The sequence below is a fragment of the Hemiscyllium ocellatum genome, chromosome 13 (genome assembly GCF_020745735.1).
Source record: "Hemiscyllium ocellatum isolate sHemOce1 chromosome 13, sHemOce1.pat.X.cur, whole genome shotgun sequence".
In the NCBI taxonomy this organism is placed as follows: domain Eukaryota; kingdom Metazoa; phylum Chordata; class Chondrichthyes; order Orectolobiformes; family Hemiscylliidae; genus Hemiscyllium; species Hemiscyllium ocellatum.
Genome location: NC_083413.1, coordinates 36,670,212 through 36,686,618, shown reverse-complemented (window position 1 = coordinate 36,686,618; position 16,407 = coordinate 36,670,212). Strand labels below are relative to the sequence as shown.

Sequence of the window (16,407 nt, the reverse complement as noted above, 5' to 3'; positions counted from 1 at the left end):
GAAATGATTGTTTGGTGGGAGGAACAAGAGTAGGCCTTTTAAATTAAATGGTGCATTTCTAAAAGAGTTGCACCTTCTGATTTCTCTGCTCCTACATGTGCAAACATCAGGGTGACAGCTCAAGAAAACAAAGAACAACAAAGAACAGTACAGAGCTGAAAATGTGTTGCTGGTTAAAGCGCAGCAGGTCAGGCAGCATCCAAGGAACAGGAAACTCGACGTTTCGGGCATAAGCCTGATAAAGGGCTTATGCCCGAAACGTCGAATTTCTTGTTCCTTGGATGCTGCCTGACCTGCTGTGCTTTAACCAGCAACACATTTTCAGCTCTGATCTCCAGCATCTGCAGACCTCACTTTTTACTCAAAGAACAGTACAGCACAGGATCAGGCCCTTCAGCCCACCGATACTTGATGCCGTTCTAATCTCCCCGAGGTAACAGTGGCTGAAGGACCTGAACTTAAGGGAGTTTATATTTGCCAGGAATTGGTGTTGGAGAGACTGTTAGGTCTGAAGGTTGATAAGTCCCCAGGGCCTGATGGTCTACATCCCAGGGTACTGAAGGAGGTGGCTTGAGAAATCATGGATGCGTTGGTGACTATTTTCCAGAGTTCGATAGATTCGGGATCAGTTCCTGCGGACTGGAGGCTGGCTAATGTTGTACCACTTTTTAAGAAAAGGTGGGAGAGAGAGAGAGAAAGCAGGAAATTGGATAAAATTACAACACATCTGGATAGTAGTAACAGGATAGGTCAGAGTCAGCATGGATTTATGAAGGGGAAATCATGCTTGACTAATCTTCTTGAATTTTCTGAGGATATAACTCTGAAGATGGACGAGGGAGATCCAGTAGATGTACCTGGACTTTCAGAAAGCTTTTGATAAAGTCCCACATAGGAGGTTAGTGAGCAAAATTAGGGCACGTGGTATTGGGGGCAAAGTACTAACTTGGAGCGAAAGTTGGTTGGCTGACAGGAAACAAAGTAGTGATAAACGGCTCCATTTCGGAATGGCAGGCAGTGACCAGTGGGGTACTGCAGGAATCAGTGCTGGGACCACAGCTTCTTACAATATATATTAATGATATAGAAGATAGTATTAGTAATAACATTAGCAAATTTGCTGATGATATTAAGTTGGGTGGCAGGGTGAAATGTGAGGAGGATGTTAGGAGATTACAGGGTGACCTGGACAGGTTAGGTGAGTGGTCAGGTGCATGGCAGTTGCAGTTTTAATGTGGATAAATGTATGGTTATCCACTTTGGTGGGAAGAACAGGAAGGCAGATTTCTACCTAAATAGAGTCAATTAAAGGGGCAGTAGAAAGAGATCTGGGTGTTCTTGTACACCAGTCGATGAAGGCAAGCATGGAGGTACAGCAGGTAGTGAAGAAGGCTGTTAGCATGTTGGCCTTCATAACAAGAGGGATTGAGTATAGAAGCAAAGAGGTTCTTCTGCAGCTGTACGGGGCCCTGGTGAGACCACACCTGGAGTAATGTATGCAGTTCTGGTCTCCAAATTTGAGGAAAGAAATTCTGGCTATTGAGGGAGTGCAGCGTAGGTTCACAAGGTCAATTCCTGGAATGGCGGGACTACCTTACGCTGAAAGAGTGGAGCGACTGGGCTTGTATACCCCTGAGTATAGAAGACTGAGAGGGGATCTGATTGAGACGTACAAGATTATTAAAGGATTGGATAGTCTGGAGATGGGAAACATGTTTCCGCTGATGGGCGAGTGCCAAACCAGAGGACACAGCTTAAAAATACGGGGTAGACCATTTAGGATAGAGATGAGGAGAAACTTCTTCACCCAGAGAGTGGTGGCTGTGTGGAATGCTCTGCCCCAGAGGGCAGTGGAGGCCCAGTCTCTGGATTCATTTAAGAAAGAGTTGGATAGAGCTCTCAAGGATAGCCGAATCAAGGGTTATGGAGAGAAGGCAGGAACAGGATACTGATTAAGGACGATCAGCCATGATCATACTGAATGGTGATGCAGGCTTGAAGGGCAGAATGGCCTACTCCTGCACCTATTATCTATAAAGTAAAAACCTTTTGCTTCTACAGGGTGCATTTCCCTCTGTTCCTGACCTATTCATAATTGGTCAAGATACTGCTACTTTACCTGCCTCCACCACCACCTCTGGTAGCACATTCCAGGCACTTACCAACCTAAACAAAAAACCTTGCTCCTCGCATCTCCTTTAAACTTTCCCTCTTTTAACTAAGCCTACATCCCCTAGTAATTGACACTCCTACCCTGCGAAAGACTCCAACTATCCATGCCTCAATTTTGTATACTTCTATCAAGTCACCCTTCATACTTAAATTTTCAAGTGAAAATAAACCAAAACTGTCCAATCTCTCCTCATATCTTGTAAACTTAAAAACATTCAGTTAAGGAAAGGGCAAAAATGAGGACAGGATAGTAGGTATTATCAATATGGACTTTAGCAAGGCCTTTTACAAGACCCTCATGGCAGGCTGATTCCTTTACCAGACAATATCCCGGTAAACCATTTCTGTACCTTCTCCAAAGCCTTCACACCACTCTGGGGAGTGTGGTGACCAGAAATGTACACAATATTCTAAATGTGGCCCAACTGAAGTTCTATACAGCTGCAACATAACTTGCGAATTTTTAATACTGTGGCCTGGCCAATGAAGCCAAGTACACTATATGCCTTCTTGACCACCTTATTCACTTATATTGCCTTTTTCAGGGAACTGTGGACCTAGACGCCTCTGTATGTTGATGCAATTAAGGGTTCTGCCATTTATTATATACTTGCCTTCTGAATGAGATCTTCCAAAATACATCATCTCACATTTATCCAGAAGAAGCTCCAACTGCTATTCTTCCATCCATGTCTCCAGCCTATCTACATCCTGCTGTATTCGCTATCCTTCTCACTATCAGCAGCTGCTTCATCTTTGTGCCATCTGCAAACTTGCTAAGGCCACCTATGTTCTCCTCCAAACCATATTGGGGTCCCAGCACCGATTCCTACAGAACACCAGTAGTCCAGTCAGAATAACATCCTTCCACCACTACCTTCTACAACCAGAACCTCAACCTGAGCTTCAAATCTTCTCAAAAAACTACTGTCTTCTGTGACTAAGCCAGTCCTGTATTCATCATACCAGCTCAGCACAGGCACTATGTGACTCCCTTTTTTTAAAAAAAAAGGAATTGACCTGCCATGAGGGATCTTGTAAAGGGCCTTGCTAAAGTCCATTTCCTTAAAAACAGTTAAGTTTGCAAGATATGAACTTCTCCATACACAACACAATGCCTATCACTAATAAGTCCATATTTTTCCAAATGTGCACTGATATCTTCTTAAGGAACTTTGTTACCACTAAAGCAAGGTTCACTGGGTTGTAATGTCAGGGATTATCCCCGTTGCACTTCAGAAACAAAGGAACAGTATTGGCTCTTCTCCAGTCATCCTCTGACTAGAAGTTACAAAGACTTTGTACAAGGCCCCAACAGTTTCGTACCCTCAGCATTCTGGGATAAATCACATCAGGTTCTAGGGACCTATTTGCCTTAATGCTTCTTAAAACACTCAATGCTGCCTTTTTTTATACTGACATGCCCCAGATTATCAACACATCCCTACTGAGACTCAGCATCCACCACATCCTTCCCCTTTGTAAACATCAATGCAAATTAAAGGATGTCATCCACTTTCTGTATCAACACAAATTCCCTCCTTTGACCTTCCCACTTGCTCTGTGTCTGCATAAAATGCTTTGGATTTTCCTTCAGCACCTAATAAACCCAGAATTGCACAGTAGTATTAAACAGGGCATAGAGTACAAAAGCAAACAAGTTCTGAAAACCCTATCTACAGCAATGATTGAGCCTTAAAAAAAAAAAGGACTGTGGCCAATTCTCAATAAAACACATGAGAAAGTTGCAGAGGCATGAGGATCCAAAAACATTTGAGAATGATTCCTAGAATGAGCGATTTTTGTTGCATAGGTTAGATTTGAAAACTTTTTTTTCCTTGTATAGGGGTGGTTAAGAGCAGGTAGGTGTCCAAAATTATAAAAAGGGGCTTGGAGAAAGAAATTATTCTATTGACAGCAGGATAGAGAAGTAGAGGACACTGAATTAAAGTAATAGGTTAAAAGAAATAACAGAAGAAAACATTTTACATTGTATTCGATATTCCTACCATTGACAGTGTCTGCAAGTATGACAGAGACAGATTAGACCAAGGCCGTCAAAAAAGACAGAGTTTTTAAAAGGGCTATGGGGATTAAATGATTTGTTCAGGGAAAGAACAGGTACACAAATGAGTGAGGTGGGGAGAAAAGAGAAGGATTCTGAGTTTTATTTGTAAAGTTTTGAATGAGGCTCAACCAGAGCCACTAGATGGAGCACTATATCTGGAAAAAAACAACAGGGTCAAGTCTACCCAAAAGAAATGCACATCTTGTTGGCAAATCTCAGTCACTTGCGGAGCTGTAAGATTTGCAACTAAAATCATCCCAGTTGAACCAACCCTTCATAGAGGAACAGATTAGTAAGAGAAAAAGAAAATGCCAATTAATAACATTGCACAATTCCTCCACATTAATTCTCAAATTTGAACTCATATCCAATCAGATCATTTCACATTTTCTTGCAAGCCACAAAATCCTTTAATTGGCACAGTCACATGCCTTAGATACAAGCAGTAGTGCTTATGTAAATACCAAACAATTTACTCAAAAATATTCAAAGTTACTAAAATGAAAAGGATAAGTGCTGTAGAAAATTAGGTCTGACAGCATCTGAAAAGAGAAAAACGGAGTTAACTCTGCAAGTCCAATATGACTCTCTACATTACAAAGTATTATTGCAGGGGCAATCGTGAATAATGCTTTAGGACAGATGCCACATTCTTGGTGAAAGCGAACCAGGATGATAATTGAAATAACAAATTCAGTTATTTAGAGAGACTGTTGAAACCAGAACGATAAATTAAGACAAAAAGGTATTCAAAATTATAAAGGACTTCCTACCTGCTCCATTTCCTCTAGTTGCAGACCCATAAATTTTAAATAATTGGCAAATGATAAGAAAATTTTACTGGACAAGATCTAGAACACAACACCACGCTTCACAGTGAATTCTAAAAGAAATCCTAAGTTACCCCTATATTAGGACAGATGATCAAAAATGTATTTTAGGCAATGCATTAAAAGGAGAAATATTAGATGGATGGAGAAGTTCATGAAGGAAATTTCAGCACTTCAAATCTAGCCAACAGAAGACAATAGAGAGACTATGATTAAAGTTGTGGATGCTTAACAGCCAGAATGTTATTAATTCATATCTCAAATGGATTTGGGACTAGAGGAAATTGCAGAGTTAGGGAAGAGGGATGCCACGAAGGATTTGAAAAAAAATGCAAAAGCAGGTGCTGCTTGAATGGGAGGCAACATATATCAGCAAGTGCAAGGATGATAGATGAACAGGATTTAAAAGTACATTAAAAACAGGAGGGAGAACAGATCAAGAGTATGCGAATAGTCAAATTTAGAAGAAACAGAGGCAAGGTTGAATATTTCAGCAGAAAATGGGCCGATGCAGAATAAAGCAACTGTAACAAGGCACAAGTCAGAAGAGAGATGCAATACTCTGAGTGGGTGCTGCTCCACCACTGAAGTAGTTCAACACCATACAAGACAAAGCATTCTACTTGATTATCACCCTTGTACATTCAATCCTCTCAATACTACGGACGGTAGTAGTAGTATGTGCCAGCAAAAGAATGCACGGAAGCAAATCTCTCAAGCCCCTCCAACAGCACCTACTAATCTGCAACTTCAGCAGCTAGGACAAGGATGACAGATGCCTGTAATCACCACCACCACCACTTTAATTTCTTCTCTAAGCTGCACACCATTGTGACTTGCAACCATACCTCCATTCCTTCACTGTTACAGGTCAAATTCTGTAACTCCATTCCTAACAGCACTGTGGACATTCCTTTCCTCAAATACTGCTACAGTTGAAGAAAGCTCACCAGTACCTCCTTTAGGGCAATTAGGGAGAAAAATGCCAGTCAAACCCAAGTTACAGGTTGGAACAAAACAAATACAGAGTGGAAATAGGTAATTGTAATGTAGCCTCTGATGCGGTCAGAGGTTGATTTGAAGAGACTCAAAAGTTGCAAATAGCCTTATAAAGATTCTCAAATAAAGGGTGGAAGTTAGTAAATAAAAAACAGTTTGAAGTCAGGTCCAAATCAAAGGATGCAGTCTTCCCAATATTTAATTGGTGGAAATTTCTGCTCGTTCAGGAAAAAGTATAGTTGCCATACTCATACCAGCTCTGGGAGGGAGGCAACTGGTGGTAGTTTGACCTCAGTCACCATACCTCAGGCAAAGGGAGAGGTTGAACAGGATAATTCTTCAGGGTAACCTCATTATGGAATACTGAATAAGCATTTGATAATTTTGCACAATGGAAGAGGTAGAGATGGCACTGCAGTTGAGCTGGTGCTGTCAGCACACATGAAAATCAACATCAGAACTTCAGATAATGTCTCCATAGGATACCATGCAGATGAGACATAGAAGGGGTCCCCAGGATAGATCTTTGGGACACCAGAGTTAACAGTGCAAGAGTAGGAAGAAAAGCACTGCAAGCGGCATTAGGGTTATGGTCAGATGATTAGAATGGAACCAGCCAAGAGGGGATACACTCAATGGATGACAGTGGAGCTAGACGACATGGTGAACTATTGCAGACAGGTTGAGAAGAAAAAGAGGGATTACTTACCTATGTCACAATCACACAATTTCCTGTCTAGAGCAGAAAGCTATTTGCACAATTAAACATTGAGATCCGGCAAAAACAGGCAATCATTTGGGAGGTGATATTGTGTTCACTGCTACTTAAAAGACTATGGATGCAAATTGCATAGGAGCTTTCCAAAAGCAAATGGGAAATGCAATTTAAGAATGATAAATTGCAGGGTCAAGGGGACAAAACAGATGGTGTAGAATAATTAGACAGTCTTTAAGAAAACAGTTTACATAGGATCTACAGATTGCATTTTCTGAGTTTCACAAAGTTTAAATTAGATATGAATTGCTTGAGTGCCTGATGCAATTATGACTTTTAAATCATATAAAAGCTAGAAAGTAAGCAAAATAAAAACATGATAAACTTTAAAGTTATGCCCAAATAAAAAATTATTTTTTTCAATGCAAGAAAAACTCAATTTAAAATTCAAAGTTTTTAAAGTAGCCAATTCAACCTAAACAATGGAGTTTAACTGAAAAGTGCCAAAAGAAACATTTCGCTTCCAACTTTATTTACTGAACCTGCTTACACAAAATATCTTCAGTTTATGCAATCTATATCCACTCATTCCAATATAGAATTCATTATTTTAATGGTTAAGATTAGAGTGGTGCTGGAAAAGCACAGGTCAGGCAGCATCATAGGAGCAGGAAAATTGACGTTTTGGGCAGGAGCCTTTGATGAAATCCTGATGAAGGGCTCCTGCCTGAAACGTTGATTTTCCTGTTCCTCAGATGTTGCTTGACCTGCTGAGTTTTTCCAGCACCGCTCTAATCTTGACTCTGGTCTCCAGCATCTGCAGTCCTCACTTTCGCCATTGCCATATTGGTTAAGTCTGACAAATGCAGAGACTACAATTTCTGAATTTCAATTTGAGATTAAAAATCCAATCAATGCATTTGAAAACTTTACCCAAGTTACAGATGATCATGTAGACCAATTAAAACATACTGTAAAGCCATCCAACTAATCAAGTTGTTGAGGAGCAAATTACTGCAGATGCTGGAATCTGAACTGAAAACAAAAGACATGCTAGAGATCAGTAGGTCATGCAGCATCCATGGAGAGACAGAAAGCTAACGTTTTGAGTCTTGACCGCTCCTCATCAGATGTTGCCTGACCTGCTGTAAAATCAAAAATTGTTAGCCAGGTGGCTCACTTCAAACTTGTTCCAACTTTCAGGAAATAAGGCAGATATCTGCGAATAGACTAACGCAATTGCTAACAGCTATAATGTTTAAACCAGCCCTTATTTCTTCTGCTTAAATATCTAATGCATCATTGAGAATTATCCAAGTTATCATATTTAAAATCTGGCATCAAGTTAAATGGGATGGAGCAGGAGACTTATGTACTTGAATTATTTCAAATGGAGAAGATTTGCCACCAAATCCAAACAAAATTAGACCACAGATCAATATAGACAAGTTATTTTTCAAAATACAAAGACCATAATAAAAGCTATCAACTACAGTTCAAATTAGATCCAATACACAACTAATATAAATTGAAAAGGGTGCCTGTAGCAATACTCTGATATCAATGTTAGCAAGTGACATTTCTTCTACTGGACACACAATGTTCTCTCAAGTACATAGCGCCAGACGATTATTAGACCTTACAGTCTGTTACTGCAGTGCAGAGAGAAACGCACAAATTGTCATGAACACCAAAACCACACCCACTGCCAGGGAGCAGCACTGAGTCCATGTGAAATATGGCATATGAAATAAGTGAACATTGCGATCTTTCTACATGCATCAATATTTGTCACATACTCTCAAATCATTTAGTTTTTAAATGTACGTAAAGTGTTTTACATTTTGATATATTCAAATAACATCCATGCCAAGTGAAATATGTCAACATTCATTTCAAACTTTGTTCACACTCAATCCAATGCTAATATCATATTGACTAAATGCCAACTCGTAAATTAAGATAACTAAGTTTTTTTTCACACTTGAATTCATGTTTACACATTAGCAGAGGCAGGGTAAAATCAGGCAAGAAATTACATGTATTTACATTGGAGCAGGAGGGCCAATTTCAAATATCTAGTAAAGTATTTGTCCTCATCATTCTCGGTGAAACTTTTGCATTAATTCACAACATAGGATTTCTTATGTACAACTGTATGTTCAGTAATGATCTTTAGATGTTTCGCAAGCAGTAATCAGGCATTTTAGTCAATAAACTTGAAGCACTGGTTTCAAAACTATGTGAGTTTTGAAATTAAGTTTAATCTCATGTATTCTCTCTTTATCTATCCACAACACCACCCCCTCTCCCTACCCTCCATCCCCCCAAAAATCAACACCTTTTCCTTGAAGGAATCTTTAAAGCAACCTGAAAGCAGAATTGAACGAACACTTTCTAAGGTTTGCTATTCGTGTCGTTAACGTTATTAGCTTTAAAAAGTTTAATAAATTTACTCCAACACATTCCAATTACGCCATCCTTCAAAATCGGTACTACTAATTAAACGCAGTTCCCAAAAATGGTTAAAACTTTAATGTACTTCCGTTTTCAAAAAAAAAGAATTCGAGCCCTCTTTTTTTAAAAAAGATGGTCACATGGTGATCTTTCCCCAGTGTTGTGAGAATATCTATATATAGGTAAAAGATTAAGGAAGAGTTTGCAGCAGCGGAGAGTGCGATGATGTTTGTGCAGTGAGAGCCGGCAGCACACAGCCGTGTGGGGAGGTGACAGTGACTCACTCACTCGCGCTGTGCCTCCGAGACCAACCACCGGCCGCACATGGTTCCTCTTTTACCGGCTTTTTCCCTCCTCCCCCTCCAGCACAAACGTGTCATTTCAGACTCAGGCTACAAATGCGCTAACACCCTACACACGCGCGGCTGAAATATTAATACCACTATGTCCAACACAGTTAACAGTCAAAGCCCGGCCGGTCTCTTTCCCCACCACCACCACCATCTCCCCCCCCACCCAGCACACCCTGAGCCCGGGGCGGGGGTTACATTCCACCCCCAGGGCAGGCGCGCAGCTTTCCATACGGGCTGGGGCCTCCGACAAACAGGTTAAAACCCAGGTTTTGCTTTGAGCGAGTCCCTCACTTCCCCCCACCCCATGGAAAAAAAACTTCAACGTGACATGAGACTCTGGCGGGGGGGGGGAAAGGAGAGAGAGAGGCTGGGGCCTCCTCTCCCCGGGCTGCAGAGAGAGAGAGGGGCGGCTCAGGCCTGCTCTCTCCCTTCTCAGAAGCCGGGGCAAAAGAGAGAGGGGGATGGGAAGAGAGAGAAGGAGAGAGGGGCTGGGGCTTGGCTGCGACTCAGCCCGGGCTTTAGGGAGGGAGGGGGTGGTGGAGAGGCTCCGGCCTTCACCCCTCCCCAACCGGGTGACGCCGGCCGCGGGCTCGAAAGCCAGGAATCGGGAGGTGGAGGTGATGGGGAGGATTATGTCAAGGCCGCTCTTCCCCCCCCCCCCCCCGTTAGAGTGAGGGAGCTCTCCCTCACCTCCCACCCCCAGCCCCAGCTCCCTGCAGCCCGAGCCCTGGGTGTCAGCAGAAACACGTCAGGCCACCCCTTACCCGGGAAGGACTGGGCTCCTCCTCAAGGTGTTAAGTGTTTTTTTTTCCTTCCTCCCTTCTTCTGTCCTGCGAATCAGAAAAATAAAAGAGTCAGGCCAGAGCACAGAGGGCAGGGCAGCCACCGGGCCGGTCAGCAGTGAGTGCTTGCAGTCTCCATGCCGAGGATGGAGACGGATAATAAAAAGCGGCCCAGTAATGGCGTACCTTCGTCCTCAGTCCGCACAGCCGGACGATCGGCTACTTTCGGAGATTTCCGCCTCTAGGGTTCCGGAAAGGACACGTGACACCACCGGGGAGAGGGCAGCAGCGCTTCACTCCTAAATCACAAGCACTTGCGTTTAATATTGTTGCAACAGCATATCCTCTCCCACAGCACCGGAGCATGCACGTACGACCCGCCCGGTGTTTCTTTGCATCCTCCCCCCACCCCGAAATTTAACGCAAATTTGCATCCATGAAATTATTCCAGTTTCTTCGACAAATATCCCCAACTATACTTAATGCCCTATGAATTACTTGGAATGTAGACACCAAAAAAACCAAAGAGCAATTGCGTTATGTAAAATTCGTCTGCTTCTTACACATATGTAAAGCAGCATGAAGAGCTAACTCGCAACTAATCCTGTAGAAGGTGGGGGGCACTCAGTTGAGTATCCCAATGCCATCCAGGAATTTGCTCACAGTTGAATCTCTGAGCCAACAGACTCAGACAAGGCTCAAATAAGCTGATACAGACAAGTGTTAACATAAATTTCTGTAATATCTCAAAGACACACTATCAAAAATTTAACTGCCAATATACATTCTGTTACAAACATAAACAATCTGTTTGTAGTTTCTGAGCTGAGACAATGGGAAGTCAAATTATTAGAGTCAGAGGAGACATGTTGCACAATTTGTTCACCCCCACCCCATCCCTATGGATAGGAAATAGTCCTAACCTTTCCTGATCTGAATGAAAGATTAAATTGGGAACATGACATGAGAATTTAAAAATCCAAGTTCACATACAATTGTGTAAAACAGTACATGAGAGTAAGGGTGCATGTCAGGCCCCACCCTGCCAGAGTACCTTAGAATTACTTTTCAAAGTGCATCAAAAATATTTTCTATTTCTGTTCCATATCCAACTCAGCAACTTATGTAGCAAAGCATGCAAGATACAATGTAGCCACATGAGCCATTCAATGGTATCATACAACCAAAGGGCAAGTTATGAAGACATCATAACATGGCTATATTCAGTCTCTTAGTGAAGGGATCATAATCAATATATTTATCAGGGTATTATGCTGAGTAGCTACTGTCTTTATTCACAGCATACAGAAGTCAATTTCTGCACAGAGCAAGTTCAGGATGGCAGTAAAGACTCATTTGTATCAGGAATTTTTCTCAGAAGTCAGTCTTGCACTGTAATTGATCAAACCCAGAACTGATATATCAGATTGTACTGCTTCTAAATGACACTGAAAAACCCTTCAGAGTACATCAGAATTATGTTTTAAAAGCTACAACACATATACAGTTTAGTTAGTAACTAGGTATCTCACTCTTTTCCATCACAGTCTGTACATTGGAACTGAAAAGGTCTTTCTGATAAGAAGAATTGCTTGTTCTTAACAAGAATTTAGTCTCATTGAACAAATGGGGAGTATTTACATATTTACATTATTTACAAGTTTCCTTATACAAAGTGACAATATTTTTAATTATGTCACAATTTACCAGTTTGATGTCAGCAACTTTCTCATGACATCATAAAGCCACCTAACTGCCTTCATAGTTTAAATTTTAAAAAGTTAATACTTATAAATAATTGCTATTTAATGTAATATGCATAGATTTGTTTTTAAATAAGAAGGAATGCAGATTATTAAAAACACTTAGTTGCAACTTGTATCATCATATCCTACTTCCTACATTCTGAGTACTGTAATTTTCTGCAAAGAAATATAAAAGGATGATAGGATACATCCATCTGTGTCATGATGAATATCTTCACGAGTGAGGTATATTGGACAATAGTCATGAGTGGGTTGTGATCAGACTTGTTAATAACTGTACTCATACCATACTGCAGCCCCTAGGGTATGTTCTATTCTATAAAATTGCAAGACATTTTCAACTAAAAAGATTAATTTTGATAATTTTGTAGCACAGAAGAAGCAATTCCAGCAGCTTTGTGATGTAACTTATCATTCTGATGTCACTACAATAAAATAAGATTCACTTAAATGTCAGTTGAGTCTCAGTTGGTGGTACTTTCAATGATGTAGAACACTTTGAGTTCAGGTCTCACGCCAAAGACTGGAGCGCAAAACTTAGATGTGTCTACAGCACAGTAGTGAGGGACTATTGAACTATTGGAGGTGCCACCTTCCAGTTGAGATGTTAAACTAAATCCTCATCTCAATTCTCTGTGGATGGTAAAGATTCCATGTTATTATGTGAAGAAATTTCAGAGGACATTTCCCCATTCTCAGCTGACATTCCTTTCTCAATTAACATCATTTTTAAAAGCAGTTTATCTAATCATTATAATTTTGCTATTTGTGAAACCTTGTTATTTCTTAAATGCTGCATTTGCTACATTACAACATTAATGACACTTAAAATTTCATTGGCTATAAAACTGAGATTTCATACAAGGTGTGAGCATCACTTAAATAGAAGCTATGTCAGCAGGTCACGATATGAAATTAGTATCTCCACAATTAAACTGATTTGCCAAATGGTGTGATGCTGTCCTGGGTTGTGAGTATGTTCACCCAGGTGAGAAATTGATTTGCAGATGTTTCATCCCCTGTGTACTGACATCCTCAGTGCTTTGGAGCCTCCTGTGAAGTGCTGCTGTTCTATGTCTTCTGGAATTTATTTGGTTCTGTTTCTACTGCTTTTGAATGCCGGTTCTGGTTGTTCATTGTAGTGGCTGATATATTGGGTCCAGGTCAGTGTGCTTGTTGATAGAGTCTGTGGATGGGTGCCATGTTTCTCAGTGTGATGCTCCTGTGAAGTCCTTAGGACATTTTAGGAACTTAAAGGTCATAAAGTCACAGAGTGCTACAGCACAGAAAGAGACTCTCCAGTCCAACCATAATCCCAACTGAACTAATCCCGCTGCCTGCGTTTGGTCCATATCCCTTCAAACATTTCTTGTTCATGTACTTATCCAAAAATCTTTTAAATGTTGTAACTAACCATATCCACCACTTCCGTTGGAAGTTCATTCCATACACAAACCATTCTCTGTGTAAAACAGTTGCGCCTCTTGTCTTTTTAAAATCTTTCTCCTGTCACCTTAAAAATATGTTCCCTAGCTTTGAAATACTCGTTCTCTGGGAAAAGACACCTGCCATTCACCTTATCTATACCCTTCATAATTTTATAAACCTCTACAAGATCATCCCTCAACTTCCTACACTCTAGTGGAAAACGTCCCAGCCTATCCAGCCTCTCTTTATAATTCATTCCTGGTAACATCCTGGTAAGTGGCATGGTGGCTCAGTGGTTAGCACTGCTGCCTCACAGTGCCAGGGACCCAGGTTCAATTCCAGCCTTCGGTAACTGTGTGGAGTTTGCACATTCTCCCCATGTCTGTGTGGGTTTCCTGCCACAATCCAAAGATGTGCATGTTAGGTGAATTGACCATGCTAAATTGCCTATAGTGTACTGAGATGTGTAGGTTGCACGCATTAGTCAGGACTAAATACAGGGTGGGGGAATGAGTCTGGGTGGGTTGCTCTTCAGAGGGTCGGTGCTTCCAACACTGTAGGGATTCTAATTCTAAAAATTAATTAACTGCATCTGGACTATAGTGGAGCGGTCTAAGATGCTGGGTTCAGGTTGTAGCCTCTGCTACCTACTCTTCCTGTTACTGTGCTGCATGTTGAATTTCATTGTTAGGCACTGCTGTATTTAATGTAGGTGGCAAGGTGGCTCAGTGGTTAGCACTGCTGCCTCACAGTGCCAGGATCCTGGGTTCAATTCCTGCCTGTCTGTGTGAAGTTTGCACATTCTCCCTGTGTCTGCATGGGTGTGCTCCGGTTTCCTCCCACAATCCAAAGACGTGCAGGTCAGGTGAATTGGTCATGTTAAATTACCCACAGTGTTAGGTGCGTTAGTCAGGGGTAAATATAGGGTAGGGAAATGGGTTTGGGTGGGTTTCTCTTCGGAGGGGCGGTGTGGACTTGTTGGGTTGAAGGGCCTGTTTCCACACTGTAGAGAATCTAATCTAAAAAAAAATCTTTTCTGAACCCTCTCCGACTTAATAATATCTCTACTATAACAGAGTGACACTACTGGACACAAAATTGCAGAAGAGGCTTCACCAATATTCTATACAACTTCAATATGACATCCCAATGCCTATACTCAAAGGTTGGATCAATGAAGGCAAGTGTGCTAAACACCTTCTTAAACACTCTGTCTACATGTGATGCAAACTTCAAGAATCATGTTGCCGAATCCCTAAGTTCTTCTGTTCTACAACATTACCCAAATCCCTACTTTTAATTACATAAGTCCTGCCTCTTGTTTGTTTTTCTAAAATGCAATACCTCACATTTATCCAAATTAAACTTCATCTGCCACTCCTAAGCCCCAATTGATTTTGTTATTTTTGGTTGACAGTCATAAGTGAGTAAAGATCTGTGTCATAATTATCTAGAAATATTGTCATATAAAATAGACAGCCATGGCATATTTTATTTTTGATATTTTGGGCTAACTTCCACTAAAATAGATTTAATAACTTAAAATTGTAGTAACTGTATAAATTGCGTTTTAGCCCAAAACACAATTGAAACTTTTATTTTGCTACTGTACTATGGTAACAGAGGAAAACGAATGTTTATTTTGATTGATATTTCTTTAAGCAAGCACTTTTCAATATTTCTTTTCCAAAATGTTCATAATTCTCAGAAACTAAGCAAACATAATCAACACATATCTGAAACTTACAAAACAAGGTCTAATATGCAATGGCCACCCTCTGCTGAGTTAGATCATTTCAGCAGGTAACAGTAATAGAGAACTTTATGCCCAATTGACAGCAGGAGCTCTTGTAGTGCAGTGGTAGTCTCCCTGCCTTGAGCCAAGACACATCGGTTCAAGTGCCCACTTGTTGCAGAGGTGAATAAGAACATCTCTGAACAGGTTAATTTAGAAGATTCACAACTGGCTGCAGATGGCATCCCAACATAGGGTCCTTTTCCCCTTTCCAATGACCAATTCTTAAAGTACACATGTTCATATGGTGGTAGACCAATATTACACTCAGTTGTGATGTTATTCATCATGAAATAGCTTCTGGCAGTTCCTCACAACATCAATTGTTTTGATGTCAAGGAAATTTTACAAACACTAACACACTATCAAGTACTGTTTGTCCTCATTTCCAAACTATCAGTAGCTATCATAAAATACACAGAAAACAATTTGAAATGTATGCTACCAAGTTAACATACAGAAAAACATGGAATACAAAATTTTAAAGATTTTGTGCATATAGCAGCAGTATTCATGATTCGAGACAGAAAGTAGTTGTATGATCATACGGCCCATCTGGGATATCCTCTTGATCTTATTCTGCAAACCCTAGCTGTAGGTGTAAATCTTAGCTCACAGAATCATTGGCATTAACAGCATGAAAGGTGGTCAATTAATCAAACCTGTCCACATCAGCCAGGAAGTATCCATCCAACCTAATTCCACAATCCAATTCTTGGTCCATACCTTTGTTAGTTACCCCAGTTCAATAGCATATCCAAGTATTTTCATGATGGGTGCCTGCCTTTACCACTATTGACAATGAGTACCAAATCCCACCAGCCTCTGGTTGAAACAAAATGCCTCATCTCTAAACTTTCTACCTTATGCCCTGAAGCAAGGAAAATCAAGCATTCTCATCCATTCTAAAGACCCATCATTAATCTATGTACAACAGTTTGTTACCCTTCAACCTTTTCCATTCGAAACAAGCAATCTAGTCAATCCAATATTTCCTCAGCATTAAAATTCTACAATCCAGCCAAAACCTTTGTAAAATCTC

At 40.8% G+C, this 16,407-nt stretch overlaps 1 protein-coding gene across 3 annotated transcripts in view; it reads right to left on the bottom strand.

Moving 5' to 3' along the window:
- The window catches only part of eif4g1a (eukaryotic translation initiation factor 4 gamma, 1a), a 146,422-nt gene extending 135,781 nt beyond the window's left edge, over positions 1-10,641 (bottom strand). For all 3 annotated transcript variants that reach the window (XM_060834761.1, XM_060834760.1, XM_060834759.1), the window contains exons 1-2: positions 10,563-10,641; positions 10,359-10,424 (exon numbers count right to left, since the gene is read on the bottom strand). The gene's annotated coding sequence lies outside the window, so the exon portion shown is untranslated. The remainder of the gene's footprint in view (positions 1-10,358; positions 10,425-10,562) is intronic.
- Positions 10,642-16,407: the final 5,766 nt, after the last annotated feature.